A 17,437-nucleotide genomic window follows, 5' to 3' on the forward strand; every position below is an offset into this window, starting at 1 on the left:
ATCAATAAGGGTCATCTACTCTTTATGACCAATCATCCTATTAAGTTTCAACATTCTGGGTCAGGTGGTTCTCTAGTTATTGATAGGAAATGGTTTTCAATGTTCAGGTCCCTGTGACCTTGACCTTTGACGGAGTGACCCCAAAATCAATAGGTGTCATCTACTCTTCATGACCAATCATCCTATGAAGTTTCAACATTCTGGGTCAAGTGGTTCTCTAGTTATTGATCGGAAATGGTTTTCAATGTTCAGGCCCCTGTGACCTTGACCTTTCACAGAGTGACCCCAAAATCAATAGGGGTCATCTACTCTTCATGACCAATCATCCTATGAAGTTTCAACATTCTGGGTCAAGTGGTTCTCTAGTTATTGATCGGAAATGGTTTTCAATGTTCAGGCCCCTGTGACCTTGACCTTTGATGGAGTGACCCCAAAAACAATAGGGGTCGTCTACTCCAGCAGTCCTACAACCCTATTAAGTTTGAAGGTTCTAGGTCAAATGGTTCTCCAGTTATTGCTCGGAAATGAAGTGTGACATACGGACGGACGGAAGGACGGACGGACAGGGCAAAAACAATATGTCTCCTGGGGGAGACATAATTAGTAGTGACAAACATGTATCCAAACATAAACTGTAAGCTCCAGAATATAAGAAATAGAAGAAATAATATAACTTGCTATATGTTTTACATTTATCTCATGAACAGAAATGTTCTTTATAAAGTTGAAAACGAAAACTACAGAAAAAAACAGCTATGACATATATGCATGAACAATACGGCATTTAGCACAGTATAAAGTCATGCTCGATTTGTCAACCGAAGTTCATTCCGGGTGTTCACGAAAGAACAAGCATAGAAAAATAATATAACTGATCTCTCCGTAAGCATGTTTTGTTTTAAAATGATGCATGTATAAATTAGATCCTTGTAAAAATACAAAAAAGTATTGTGCTAAACCAAAGACGTTGAGTTTCCCATTTAGTGTTATCCGTATGGTACATAACTCTGATTGATATGTGCTAACAGTGACGTAAAAAAGCTGTGATATCACCAATGGTGAAAAACAAATCAGTAATATAGGTCAGTGGGTCACTTTCATTCAAGTACTTCAAAGTGCTCATGACATGAGACAGTAAGCACAAAAGAAAATTGACTATGCGGAAATTTTTTGTTTTTTCGCAATTAACGCATCTATATGTTAACAATCATGTCTGGAAGACTTAAGTACCTCAATTACATCGACGGACCATTAGGGGAGGTAACCACAGATGCATATTTCAGTTATCCCCGGTGATTTCATTCCAGATAGCGGACGTGTTCCTGGTTTTTATCACTTTGCTTGGCAGCTAAATCGCCTGGGATAACTGAAATATTTTGCTCGTAGAGACTTGTACTGTGTTTTTCAAAGCAATTTATGGGGTCAGTTTAGTATTTATGGAATGCTTTAAATGTTTCAAATGTGCGATCATGCAGGTAGCGGCTGCAAGTGTATAACTCCGATTTTGGAATGTTCTACAAATTTGCCGAGTATCTTCCCATAGTGTTAACTGTTATGCTCGCATAGTTCACCTTTTCAAAAGACAGGCACGGGTACAGTGTATATTTTTTGTTTAATATAAAAAATTTCTTTTTTCACACAAATATACATTTTATATATGTTAGTCAAATGAGAAAAAAGTCGATGACAAAAAATCCGGTCACAGTATCATACACACTGAGAGGTAACTAGCGTCACAGATTGGGACTTCCGCAAATAAATTGTACACTGTCCATCTGATGATTACTGTTATATTTTGTTTATTTAATAAAATATATGAAATAAAGTTACCGCAAGAATGCACCGACAACCACACCAACACTTTTCTGCCTTCAGACGATCACGCAGTCTTTATTGCAAATGGTGCTTGATATATTAAAGGGAGACAACTTTTCAATTTCGTTTCTGTAAAAATCAAAGCACTGAAAGTACTGATGGAGGGTGATTTTGGAGTACTGGTACTGGATCAGGTCAAAATCAAGAACAGGCAGGTAACTATTATTATAATGTGTCATGAATCAATACTCCAAATGTGAAATGCCTTCATTTTCAACTTATGGTTAGGAAATAACAAATGGCACCAAATCTAGAGTGATTTGACGGGAGAGTTCTTGTTCTTACCCTGTACTTACGCTATGCCAATGAAAAGCATTTTTAAACTTACTGAAGGTAGCTCTAAATTGTGTAAGCTTCTCACCAGTTATAAAAGGCAATAACTTTGGATCAATTTGATCGATCTACATTTGCACTGAACAAAGGTCTGTAAGTTCCAAGGAATTCTGTCTATTACGTAATTAGAGCACCAAATTGCTAGACACATAGATAGACAAAGCAGTATGAAAGCAAAATGGCTCCGCATTGATCCAGGGATAATTAAGGAGATACAAGAGTGCTGCATTGAATTTGAGCCCTATAATATAACGGACATAGCATTATGGATAACCAGACTGGAGTATTGGGCAGCAACCATAACATCTATATGGGTCTAAGGAGAAACATAAATCAGACAGTTGTATAAATGCTCAAAGTACACATGAGAATCCATTAAAGAAAGCAAAACCATCTAAAAGTTTCAATGGTTTTATTTTTATAACAAAATACAAAGGTGAAAATTATGAACATATCCTAGAAAAATAACTGAAAAAAGACTATAGAACACAATACATTATATGTTTTCAAAAACAATGCAATGAGGTATCAATGACGATAGCCCAAAATCGCTTACCTAAGCCTAATGACAATGTGGTTTTTCTTTGATCTGGCCTAGCAGTCACTAGAGTTTACAAGATCTCAACTACCATTTCACCACGTGACCTAGTTTTTGCGGCAATATCTAAATTTCCAATTGACCAAAATTACATTGGACAAATGTCCTAATAAAGTTTTGTTCAAGACAAAATTGTGGCCTTTAAGGTTTTAAGAAGTTTTTTCTTTGAACCAGCTTATTGTCCTAGTTTCTAACCCCTTATGACCTGGTTTCAAGCCAGACCACCTGACCAAGTTTCTTTACTATTGGAATAGAACTGCTGCTTTGTCTTAACTACTTGCCAAATCCTAAAAGCTCCTTGTGTTCAGGTTGGCTACAAATTTTAACAAGAGCTGTCCGTAAGACAGCCAAGCTCGACTATTCGAAATATTGACCCAGAAACAGGAAAATATTACCCAAAAAAGTTAAATATCAAAAGAGTTTTAAGTTCAAAAGGGGGAATAATTTGACCAAAATGCAAATCAGTTATGGGACTTGCTGCTATCAACTAGTTTTATAACCCCGAAGGCACATGAGAAGTTTCAATTCAATATCTGCATTAGTTTTGGAGATAGAAACTTGCATGTAAAACTTTAACCAGAATTTACAAAGTCCAAAAGGGGGCATAATTTGCCCAAAATACATGCCAGAGTTATGGGACTTGATCCAGTGAGGTAAGTAATTGATCTAGAAAAAGAAAAAATAAGTTTCAAATCTATATGCCTTTTAGTAATAGCTGTATGTACTTGCACGCAAAAATTTAACCAGAATTTGCTAAGTCCAAAAGGGGGCATAATTTGGCCAAAATGAAAGTCAGAGTTATAGGACTTGCTGCTATCAACTAGTTTTATAACCCTGAAGACACATGTGAAGTTTCAAATCAATATCTGCATTAGTTTTGGAGATAATAACTTGCATGTAAAACTTTAACCAAAATTTTCTAAGTCTAAAAGGGGGCATAATTTGCTCAAAAAACATGTCAGAGTTATGGGACTTGACCAAGTGAGGTTGGTAATTGATCTAGAAAAAGAAAAAATAAGTTTTAAATCTATATGCCTTTTAGAAATAGTTGTATGTACTTGCACGCAAAACTTTAACCAGAATTTTCTAAGTCCAAAAGGGGGCATAATTTGGCCAAAATGAAAGTCAGAGTTATAGGACTTGCTGCTATCAACTAGTTTTATAACCCTGAAGACACATGTGAAGTTTCAAATCAATATCTGCATTAGTTTTGGAGATAGTAACTTGCATGTAAAACTTTAACCAAAATTTTCTAAGTCTAAAAGGGGGCATAATTTGCTCAAAAAACATGTCAGGGTTATGGGACTTGACCAAGTGAGGTTGGTAATTGATCTAGAAAAAGAAAAAATAAGTTTTAAATCTATATGCCTTTTAGAAATAGTTGTATGTACTTGCACGCAAAACTTTAACCAGAATTTTCTAAGTCCAAAAGGGGGCATAATTTGGCCAAAATGAAAGTCAGAGTTATGGGACTTGCTGCTATCAACTAGTTTTATAACCCTGAAGACACATGTGAAGTTTCAAATCAATATCTGCATTAGTTTTGGAGATAGTAACTTGCATGTAAAACTTTAACCAAAATTTTCTAAGTCTAAAAGGGGGCATAATTTGCTCAAAATACATGTCAGAGTTATGGGTCTTGACCCAGTGAGGTTGGTAATTGATCTAGAAAAAGAAAAAATAAGTTTCAAATCTATATGCCTTTTAGAAATAGTTGTATGTACTTGCACGCAAAACTTTAACCAGAATTTTCTAAGTCCAAAAGGGGGCATAATTTGGCCAAAATGAAAGTCGGAGTTATGGGACTTGCTGCTATCAACTAGTTTTATAACCCTGAAGACACATGTGAAGTTTCAAACCAATATCTGCATTAGTTTTGGAGATAGTAACTTGCATGTAAGACTTTAACCAAAATTTTCTTAGTCCAAAAGGGGGCATAATTTGCTCAAAATACATGTCAGAGTTATGGGACTTGACCCAGAGAGGTTGGTAATTGACCTAGAAAAAGAAGAAATAAGTTTCAAAGCTATATGCCTTTCATTGATGGCTGTATGTACTTGCATGCAAAAACTTAACCAAGGTGTGACGCCGACGCCGACGCCGACGCCAGGGTGAGTAGAATAGCTAGACTATTCTTCGAATAGTCGAGCTAAAAACTAATCTAACAACACCAAAACAATGACAGCCCAACGTCACAAAAGGACTACATGAAATGCAAAGTACTTATAGCCTGATAAGATCATCACAGAATATGCAAATTGCAAACTGAAAAACTTCCGATGAAAAAAAAGGCAATATTCTGACCATATCAGCTACAAAACAGGCACAAAAATGAAACATCCGAAACCACATAAAATTTGTTTGTGTGAAACTTTATCCAATACCAACTTGCCCTAAGAAAAAAAAACTATAAAATAATATTATTTTGTAAAAAATAGTGATATAGAACTGTAAGAAACATGGTCTAGGTCCTTCTGAAACATGGTCCGGGTTGTCCCGAATATGGTTTGGATTGTCTGGTCCAGGTTGTCCCAGCACCTCATCATGCATCATCGGAACATTCCGTATTCATTTTACCGTCTGTAACGATAATGACGTCAGAGGTGGTAAATTATTCCGCATTGAACTACATTGAACAGCGGATTGATACGAAATAGTTGTGAGACAGTCTATTCCTGATTAAATTCTGCGCGGTTACATAGAGAAGGTGATTTTGACAAACCACCTTCCAATTATGTTATTATATTGTAAAAACCAAACAGGTAATTCATAATTATAAAAGTAAAATAAAGTAAATAAAATAGTAACGATGATGAATATCCAACAGCATGTACTAACTTGCTGAACGCTAGCGACACATGAGTTACAGAGGAACAAAAACAAAAATGAATATCTGTAATTAACAAGGCAGAGGTGGGGTTTGATCCTCACTAGAGGCATTGAATTATTTTGAGTAAGCTATCTAGTTGGCTTACGGAAGGTTGGTGCTTCTACCCAGGTGTCCGCTCGTGATGAAATAAGGAGGGGTACCTGGGGTCTTCCTCCACAATCAAAGCTAGAAAGTCGCCATATGACCAACAATTGTGTCGGTGCGACGTAAACCCAATTAAAACAAACCATATACTGACTTAGAGTGGTTCATGGCCCTGTATATAACAGATCTTATACATACTCAGTATTAATGCTCCAAAATGACTGAAAATACAGTTGAGTCAAACAAACTGCACGAAATTCCGCCAGTACATTTAAAGTCTGCTGTTAACAGACCTAGAGCCTAGCTTTCAGACAGTGTGGTTGTTATCCTTATCTAATATCCGGCAGAACTAAATGAACGTAACAATCTACTATTTCTCGTAAATTTTCTCAATATACAGAAGAGTACTGAGCACGACTAAAACATTCAGTATGTTACTTTAAAATGGATTTTGAAATATACAGTTGGTTTGTCTGACACCACTTAAGGTATGGAACATAGACTTAAATCGGCTTTATTTTCAGAAAGAAACACTAAATCGCCTGCGTAAAGTAAATGCAGCTCAGCTTCTGTTATTTCAGACGTACTTCAAGGGTCATTCTTAGGACCTCTCCTATTTCTGCTTCACATAAATGACCTACTTGTTTCTATGTCTTCCAGCAAGCGTCTTTTTGTAAATGTGTGTGTGTGTTCGGGTTTAACTTCTTTTTCAACAATTTTTCGTGACTGTAGTTTATAGGACTATACATTAGCAGACTGAACTAGCTCAGCTGCAAAAGTACGTTGGCACTTTACAATTATGGGAGCGAAATGAAAGATGTCTTTCAAAGTAAACAAATGCCACATATTGCATGTCTCTAGGTCCAGAAAACCTATAAGTACAGACTACACCTTGTGCAATCAGCTTCTGTCAGTTGTCAGTCAAGCCACCTAAGTTTAGGTGTGGAAGTAACATCAAATTTATCTTGGTCTCCACATGTAAATAAATTGCTGTTGAAGCTAATCACAGCTTAGGTTTCTTAAAACGTAACATACATTCTTCTTATTAAAGTTCCACAAGGCAGCTGCGATCTATAAGACGGATTTACACAATTGGTGAGATACTTAGCAACGGAAGTAAAATTTCGCGCATGCTCACTCTACGTAGGGCAAAAAGACATGACAGCACAATATAAACTATGTTAATGTTATATTACATTTAAGTCTTTTCGATCAATATTAGTCTGTATCATAATGAATGACGGACAAAGGAAAATATATGTAAGTCTTTGCACATCCACAACTGCCTTGCTCAAAATGAGATACTTCAACTAATGCGCATTATAACTAATGATTAGGGATTCATAATGAACAAGCAATAAACTATTTTTCAGCAATATTGATCTTTCATCTCAACAAATTTAGGTCAAAGAAAAATGAGAAATTGCTGTTTTCTATCGATTTAAAAAGCTAATGTTTTTATGGACATTTCTTAACGTGATCTGACAGAACTTACAACCTTTCGCAATTAGCTTATATGATAATAACATTAAAAGTCGAACTTAAAAGTTAAAAGTTGAATTAGGAGAAGTTGAAGTATGGATGTTAAAAATTCAAAAACTAAAGATTTTCGACGGGGTTACAGATTTATTCCAACTGATGTATCCATCCCCCATCCCCACACGCACACATATAAAGTCACACATAGTACGTGATATATCAATTCATTAATCCGAGTGCATACTAATCATTGCATTGATGACCAAAGGGCATTAAAGTACGCATCAAAGACATCTTAAATTATATGCTTCAGTAACTTTTATGATCCGGTCTAATTAGGTGACATCCGTGAAATTACAAAAAAAAAAACAAAAAAAAAACAGTACATTGTTGTGGTCTTGCTCACCAGGGTGACCTATGTTTATCATGTCAGTTGCACAATAGTTACGTATAATGATGATGTTATGTAGGTTTCTTGCCACACGTAAAAAACGCATGCGCATTAAAATCAAAACATCCGGTAAAACATCAGGGCAACCAATAGCGTTGTAAATCCGTCTTTAATACCACTGTAAGACCAACTTTAGAATAGTGTTCTAGTGTATGGGATCCTTACCATCGGAAGGATGTAGACAAACTAGAAACCATTCAAAGACAAGCTGCAAGATTTGTAACAAACAATTATAGCAAGACCCTGACACAGTAACAAACAATTGAAACACATTGCAATTTAGAAGACAATAGTAGACTAATTTAATTTCACAAAAAGGTTTATTATCGTGTAGATGTTGATCCTAAGAAGTACGTTACACCTTACACAGGGCAGTCCAGACACTATCTGGCATTTCAGATACCACATACTACAGCTGATTATTATTAAAATTCATTTTCCCTAGAACAGTTGTCCAGTGGAACAAACAAGTTACCAGTTGTTCAATAAAACAATTTACCATCTCATGTTGTCAGTGTTGAAATGTAGTTTATATGTGTATATATTTTGTAGTTATGGGATAGAGGTCTAAGGTGCTAAATGTTTGCACAATTTTTATCACAACTCTAAGGAAGCACTAGGTGTATTGAGAAGTCTAGGAAGCCTGACAGTCTTACTTTTTTCTCTCCTTCCCCCACTCCCCTCGCCCACCCACCCCACTCCAACAGACTTGCGCACATCCATAATGTATCAATATTACTATAAATGATAATGATGAAATAAAAAAGTATAATTTTTCACTCTAAATGAACACTGGTTTTCGTCATTGAAGAATTATGATGGATTTTCTGTGCAGTAGTTTCAGTATTTATAAATAGGACTATCAAAGTTAAATTCTATTCAAGAAAATGATTTGAGTATGATAGCAAGATTAAGGGCTATATTCATAGACAAAACTCCAACACCACTCATTGAGTACACTCAAATAAATTGCCTAACGGTCACGTCTTCACTCAGGAAAGATTCCATTTGTATTCATAAAGGTGAGTGACAGTCGAGTCAACTCCCAAGAGTGAGTGAATGTTAAGGGAGGTCCTGGGGACCCTTGAGTGTTTCTCAAGGTCTCATAATGTAAGTTTAGATGATAAATTTACAATATTTAATTAATTTGAAGGTAAGATAACAGTGTCATTTAAAAGCGAAAGTTCATATTTGTGCAAGGTATTTTGAAAAAAATATATTTAGTTCTTATTTTAAATACATCTTGCTGAGGACGACGAAAACGTAAAAATACCCAACAAATTAAAAGAATGTTGAATTAATAAAAACGGTTAAAGATAGATACAGGAAATCAAATTTACATCTACTAAACCTAATCTGACGGGGCTCATCAGTCACTCTCAGAAACACACGTCTTAGTAACTAATATTTACATTTCACAACCCTAGATATCGGTTATTTTTTCTTCTTCAATAATTCATATTGAAAAAAAATATAACAATTAAATGTCATGAAGAACCTATCATTACGGAAACATTTATTTTATAAAAGATATGAGCCGCGCCATGAGAAAACCAGCATAGTACGTTTGCTGTCTGGTCAGGATCTATGCTGAGAATGGAGAAACTATTAGCGAACCGTATGGATCATGACCTGACTGCGCCGATGCGCAGGCTGGTCTGGATCCATGCTGGTGGCAAATTCATCAGTCAATCCCAAAAACACACGTCCTAGTAACAAATATTTACAAGCCTAGATATCTGAAAATTCATACTGAAAAATATAAATATTTCCCTCCGACTTAATGTGTCATTAAAAAAACAATATTCACCAAATCTCATTCGAAAACATTTATTTCACAAATGATATATATGTAATGATTGGAATTTACGTGGACTGGCTTTCGGAAACACCAACAGTTAAAGGCACGAGTATTATTCAGTTGTAATAAAATCTCAATACAGCGGGGAAAAAACTCATGTATTTTTAAGTATAAATTTTATTTTACTAACATGACTAATAATACTAATATTAATACGTTATATAAAACAAATAGACGGACGGACAAACATTCAGACAGGCAATAAAACGACAACTTCCGACTTGGCAAATTGATCTGCAAAAATAACGATTAACACTTTTGCATACCTTTGATGTTATTGTCATATATACCGTTATAATCCTATAAATATATTGTGTACAATGAAACCAATCCTTGAGTTACCCTTCCGAAAGTTAAGATTGAGTGGGATTTATGAATATGACATTCGACTTCCACTCACACTCCCGGAAGGTCTACTCGAGGCCTACTTGAGTGATACTTACCCAAATTTGAGTCAAGTGTGAGTTTGAGTGGCGACTATGAATATGGCCCAAAATGTTCTTCTCATAATTTATACGTTACAGAAATGTTCTCAGATCTGACAGAATAGTGTAGGTGGTTATCTTAAGAGCAAGAAAATCGAGGATGACAGTCTCAAATCATGCTGCTCTCCAGATCAAAGATGGTCACTAAAATTTGCATTTGCACAAAACTCCAAATATTTGCCAATACCTTATACATTGTACGATTTTATAGCTAATTTTATTCCATTTGATAAAGCGAATTTCTCTAACAAATGTCGTAGTTCTTTTGAAAAATACACAATTAATCACCATCGAAACGGTCAACGCACAAAAAGATTTAATTAATCAGTAATATTATTATCAATAAAAACTAAACTAGGTTAAGGCCCAATTTGAGTTTTGCAGGCAAAACAAAATGGGTAGGGTAATTCAACATAAAAAAACAACATTTTTGTGTTGTAAATAATTACTTGTGCTGTTTATTTGAAAATATAGTACCTTTTATGACCATAATTTACCGAAAACTTATACTTTATTGAGATATATAAAGCAAAACAACAACAGATACAGCTCAAATGAGTCTGCTCACGAGATGTGAAAAATGCAACATTCCCTTGGCGTGAAACCATACTCACATGTAGTAAGATACTAAACATAAAGAATACATGATGCAGTTTGTGAAAGAATAAGTATACTTGTTATATATATCTAACGAGATCATATACTTGTGTATATATAATTACGTTTAATACACTAAACATATGGAAAACATATATGTAGTGTAAACATTACTACATGAAATTATATGTAATATACAAAACATGTTAGCATGCGTGCCTGACTGTCATGCAATTCAACATGTATCACAAGTCTATTGATTTGTATTAATTTTGGGATCGGTAAGTACTTGACGACAGCGCTTTGATACTGGTATCAGTAGTGTTATAAAATCACTAATCATTATGTATTGGATGAAAAACCCAACCTTTTAGTACACAGTTGTACATGTTATAACAACAGCTGGCATTAATGGTGAGATAATTCGTAATCCATATCCTTGTAGGCCATCGTCTTGAGGGTCAATACCTTTTCTTGCTAATTAACCTCTATCTATCATCTTGGTCTATATTGACAACAGTGTATCAGATATGGAAAATATATGGCAAAGCTGTATCTGTTTGTGAAGAAAGCACCAAAATTTGCATGTCATTGCTTTTATGTATCAAAAAATCTACAATAGGAGGAGACAAGCTCTACCTGCCCTCGAATCTCCTTTTAATTAAATTGTATTAATTTTAGAAACTGTAACCAGTCCTTCTTACGTTCTCTTAAAAAAGCCTTACACCAAAAGAAAAACAAACCATGTGAAATACCCATCACGGCCAAACCAGCCCGTGCATTAACACGTACATTAGCGCACGTGTACTGAATGTGCAATATGATATTTTATTTCCTTTGATCTGCATTGGTTTAAATTGGTGAGTGGGATGTGTGTATCATTGTTACTTACTAGTAATTATGATTGTCTAGGGTTCTGGTGTACATATACTGAAGTTTAACAGCCCGCCAAGCTAGCATCATCCAGGCGTTCTACGAGTTAACATCAAGTGCATTGTCATTTAATAAACTTTCATGTACGTCCACATTTGTGTGTGTAAGTCATTAGACTACATCATAAGAAAAAAACAATACATGGTGTCAGAAGAAAAAGTAAGTTATTCATCGTACTAAAGGATTTACTTGCATAGTAAAAAGTAATGGAATAACGCCACCAACAATGAAATGGGACGACAGCAACCCAGCAGAAGCATGGGAAAAGTTCCAAAGACACATTGGCTTCATCCTCTCAGGCCTTCTTAAAACTAAAACAGAAGATGAGAAAATCAGTGACCTACTGTTTTGGATCAGTGAAAAGAGGCGTGGCCTTCACGCTACATGGACTCTCGCTGGGAAGAGAGCAAATTCTACAAACTACTTTAAGTTCAAGGCTCATGTGAAAACCAAAACTAAATCCGGCGTTTTGCTAGAATTAAGTTTAATAATCAGATCCAAGCGAGTGACACCTTAGATCAATTTGTGATAAGGGGACAATGCGTTAATTATGGCATTGTCGTGTGTTGCTGAGGCGAGAATTGAAATGGCACGTACAGATTCCGTGTTAATCACCAATATCCTCTGTACTTAAAAATGGTAGATTTTATTCCCTTTTCTAAAAAACCTTTCCTAACTTTCTGTCTTGACTCTTAAACGTATCGCAGTTTTGAAATGTAAACAAACAAAATAATAACTAGTAAGTTTGAGTCTATACGTAGCGTTTCCAGTATAAACCCTAATTCCTCGTTGGCCGAGCGGTAACGCACTCCGACTCTTACTTTTTTGCCGTGGGTTCAATTCCCGGACCCTTACATTTTTTTAATTTGAAATGTGTGCATAATTTCTTATTGTTCGATAAAATTCAACAAAGTCAATGATCCAACTTGGCTTTTAAGTGTTTACTTTGGAATCATAGTGGTGACCAAGGAAAAGTTTACAAACGCAGCATAAGCAGTTGTGTGTTTGCTCCTGACAGGTACAAGATGGTGCCCGAATGTATTCCTTTCATTATTCGTTCTGTCCTCATTGTCTGAGTTTTATTTCATCTATGTTTTGTAGATATGTTTGCAAATCCATACATACACCGCTATAGGGTTGTGGTCTGATGGTGCTGCGTTCTCGGAACCTGACTTTTCCTGCTGGATTTTTTTTCCCTATGTTTCCCAAGTGAAAATTACATTGTGTTTGTCTCACTAATTGTGATATCCCCAATGAAGCAAATACTCTGTGTTTTTCACCATCTATAGTCTGTAATATCTTTACACTACCTTTCTCAAGATAATTTAGATGATTCCTCTCAAAAGTACCCTATGCTCTCCTTAGTTTGATATGGGAAACCCATAATATTTCAGATTTTGCAAATCTTTCCCCCAGTTTTCATTTATTTTTTATCTGTACTTTCAGTACTTTGATTACTGATCACAGCAGTATTTAGAGAAGTTCTCCACCTTGAAATTTCTTTTGAAAATTTAGTTATTTTCGAGTTTGCAGCATGAGGACAAATGGAAAAGTACCAATTATGGAGGAAAATATTACCATGATGCCAACGATACAGGACATAATGGAGGGGTTCGATATCTGCCGACGTAAAAACAGTGTCGGCAGTTTTTCGACCCCAGTAGAAACATTCATAGATTGTTTCCCTAACCAGTTTATTTAGATCTTAAATGCTTCTTTCAGAACAGAATGTATTGAGATTTTAGAGATTCTCTTATTCAAACCATAAGAGCGCCAGAGTTGTAAACCTAGTTTCTTATATAAAAAAAAGGTGGCAGGGATTCTGTCTGTTAGTTTATTAATGCGTCTGTCAGTTTGTGAGTCTAACTGGCTGAAAGACATTTAGGGTAGCCTACATTATCAGCTCTAGACTCTTGATATATCAACTACTGCTATTATAAACATGTTAGGTCCATGCTTTGACCTGGTTTACAGACATGTAAGGGCAGATGAAAGCTTAACCTTTTGCACAAAAAAGTGCTATGAAACAAGAGTAAGGCTAAGGCGCTTGGACATTCTCATATATTCTCCACAGTTACAATATATTCTAGACTTAGAAAATTGTTACGTTCCAACCTTAAAAATATTTTACTATAGACAAACCTTAACTTAGTTTAGAGCTAGTTTCGATCTACTCGTTCTTGTTTAAGTTACATGTGTATAACACCAAGGAAAAAACACAGACCTTATGCATACGGCTAATGTACAATATAAAGCCAAAATGTTGGGAAGTCTTGAACGCTTTGCTACTTATTATCAATATATCTTTAAGCTTTGCAACTTACCTTTCCATCTCGTAGCCTACTGTATCCTCTGTAAATATACTTATTTCATTTTTTAAAACGTTGTCGAAAGGTGTCGATACCTGCCTCCCCAACTATTTGTATTGTGTGGTTATCATCTCTCCCCCATAGATGAGGGGGACATATTGTTTTTGCCTTCGCCGTCTGTCTGGTCCGTCTGTCCGACCACATTAAGCTTGTCGGGCTTTCACAGGTCAAACTTCATAGGAGTGATTGGTACCAACCCTGTGCATATCGCCGGCACGTCTGGCTATCACAGGTCAAACTGCTGGCCGGATTTTGACGAAACTTCACAGGAGTTATCAGTACCAAGCCTAGTTGTGCATATCGCCGACACATTCCGCTTCACTGCACAATTGCTAGAGCTAAAGATAGAAAAACCTTTTCCGGCTTTCACAGGTCAAACTGCTTGCTGGATTTTGCCGAAACCTCACAGGAGTGATCAGTACCAATCTTGTCCGGCTTTCACAGGTCAAACTGCTTTCTGGATTTTGACCAAACTTCACAGGAGTTTCGCATTGTTACCCGGTATTAGGGGTTATTTTCCACTAAAGCACCGTGGATGAACATTTCTGTTGCATCGTTAAAAAGGGTAGGGACTGTTTTAGAAATTTGTTTCGGTGTATTGATACATAATACCCAGGAAGAATTATATCGATCAATTGTCCAGAAATTTCTTCGACAATGCGACAATGCGAGGTTTTATTAATTCTCGCAACTATGTATTATTATTTAAGCGGAATTTCAATTTCCCGACACGAGAGTTAAGAAGGTTGTTAAATCTCGCATGTAAATATGATTTTGGACAAGGCAACACAATGCGATTGTCACATGTCGGAGAGGCGAGAATTAAGGTGATGTCACTTTTTGAATTTCCGGCGAATAACAAAAAACCAAAGAATATTCAGTTCTTTCCAAAACTGTTATATTATGATTCAACCAAATAGTTTCCATTGTCTACCAGAAAGGAACAATTCTTATATCTTAATATTGAGATATGATACCTTTATAACAGACAGTAAACTAAAACAATAGACATTCATATGTGACGTCGGTGAGCTCAACAAAGCAATTTTAAGCATAAATATTAATGTGGAATGTAAAGTAAGTTACACACTACAATATCCGTCCAAGATACTTTAAAAAAACGATGCATTTGCAGAATAGAGAGATAAAAGTAATTTTGACAGCTTGTGAAAACTAATGACAAATTTTGACAGGTATATGATGACTCATGACCTAATTATTTTTTTTCTGTTATTTCTAACTTCCAGTTTGATTTTCATAAAATGGGTATTCTTTATTGTAGCTTACAACTCGTACATTAAAACAATAAAAGAATATATTGTTACCTCACTGTCGTTTTGTCTATCCATCTCTCGTACGAATTCCAATTGTTTCAGTCATTTGTCAGTAATTAGAGCAATTCACAGTGTTGCAATCATACAAAACACATCCCTTATTTTCATATAGATATTGAGGATTTATCTAATGAGCACATGTATTGGAAACACAATTTCAATACCGACTGTGTATTGTAATAATGCTAAACTATGTCAGCCGTGACATCTCCTTAAAGTGGCACGAACAGGAGTCCATTGATTAACAGGGGAGACAAGGGAGACCAGTGGTAATTTGCACTGTAGCACAATTCCAGGGATTTAGTCTCCCTCCTTCGAATAGTAGGATTCCTACTTTTTTGCTACTTAACCAATGGCAGCGAACTTCCTACTGTCATAACGTCAACATTTTTTACAACGTTTTTTATTTCGTTATCAGTTTAATTCACAGACACTTGGGGCTCAGGCCTCCACACACCCCATTCTCCTCCGCCCCTGGTTAAGTTTAGCCAATATATTTTAGCATTTCACCATGTATAAAGCATATGTGGTGATCATAAAACGCATTTTGTAACATTTCAGCGTGTTTTTAAAAAATGTATTTTTACCATCAATGCTCTCAATACTACAAGATATGCAACATTGTACGAACAATGGGAACACTTGCTTGCGCTGGACCCTCGCTTTGTGTAGCGCATGTCATAAACCAGGAACCAAAATTGTTACTCTTATGGCTATGTTAAACCAGATCATCACTTCTTTATTATGTATACAAAACCTTTTGTAACACGTGGTGAAGCGATAATCCGGTATAATGCAGTCGAAACGGTATCAATTTTGGTACCTGGCAACGATATGCGCAGTTCAAAGCAGGGATCTATTCGCAAGGAAGTGTTCCATAGAATTTAGACAGATTGATTTATATTATTTATTGATTTCTCGTCGGAATACAAACAACAGTTGTCGGGACCGGTGTCATTTGACAGAATGGTAACAGATCTGACGATTGATACCAGTGATTAATTGGTAGGGGTTCATTTAAACGTTTAACTGGCTATTGTTTCCCTAGTGTTCGTGAGATGTTTCATATCTTGTAATATTGAGAGCATTGATGGTAAAAATGCATTTTTTAAAAACACGCTGAAATGTTACAAAATGCGTTTTATGATCGTCACCTATGCTCAATACATGGTAAAATGCTAAAATATATTGGCTAAACTTAACCAGGGGCGTAGGAGAATGGGGTGTGTGGAGGTCCGAACCCCAAGTGTCTGTGTTTCTGATGTGAAAATGAAGTACCCGTATGAAACATACCGTAGCTACGTAGTCTCGTTACTTTCTGCCGTTTCTGACATGCAAGCGACGGTACCAACTGCTCAAAGTAGGGTCCATCTGCCGACTACCGACAGTCTTTTTATGAAGTTTGAGACTGTAAGCCTAAGCATTCTCTAGTTCTTGGGCAGAAACTGTACTCAGTCCCTTGGATACTTGTACTTTGACCTATATGACTAAAACAACTAGAGGTAATCCACAGGCAATCAGCCTGTTACGTTTGAGAACAACTTCTACCATTCTCTAGATATTGAGCGGATACCATATTCAGTTTCAACGCCATTGTGTCCTTTGACCTACAAACCCCTAAAATGACAGAGGTCTTCTACTGAACACAGGTAACCCTCCAATCAGGGCTCCGGAAATTGTGATAACTCAATCGGTCCGAAACGAAAATCCCGACATCGGCGCTACCCCACCCACCGCATTCCCAATATAACATATTTTGTAAAACGTGATAGGGTAAAGAAATAAGCATGTCATGCATTAAAACCGAGTTACCAGTCACCGCGTGTTACCATACAATGAAGACAGTTATTCAGTGTTATGTGTGATCGTTACTTTGTTTAAATTTCGATGTTTTTCCGAGATAATACGAGGCATTGACACCGTGTGCATAACTAGTCTAAAAGCCAACGCACGTGACTTCGATACCGTATACACAGCAGATACTTTGTGATGTTTCCTCATTCCTTGACGGAATTCTATAAAATACGATGCATCAAAGTGAGTTACACGACACATATTCTCTGCTAAGCAGCTTCAGTATTTAAAGAATACTCTGCCGCGGACCGAATGTGTACGTTATTTGAACGCTGAGATCGAATTTCCCGCATG

Source organism: Mercenaria mercenaria, chromosome 15 (assembly GCF_021730395.1).
Source record: "Mercenaria mercenaria strain notata chromosome 15, MADL_Memer_1, whole genome shotgun sequence".
NCBI lineage: Eukaryota > Metazoa > Mollusca > Bivalvia > Venerida > Veneridae > Mercenaria > Mercenaria mercenaria.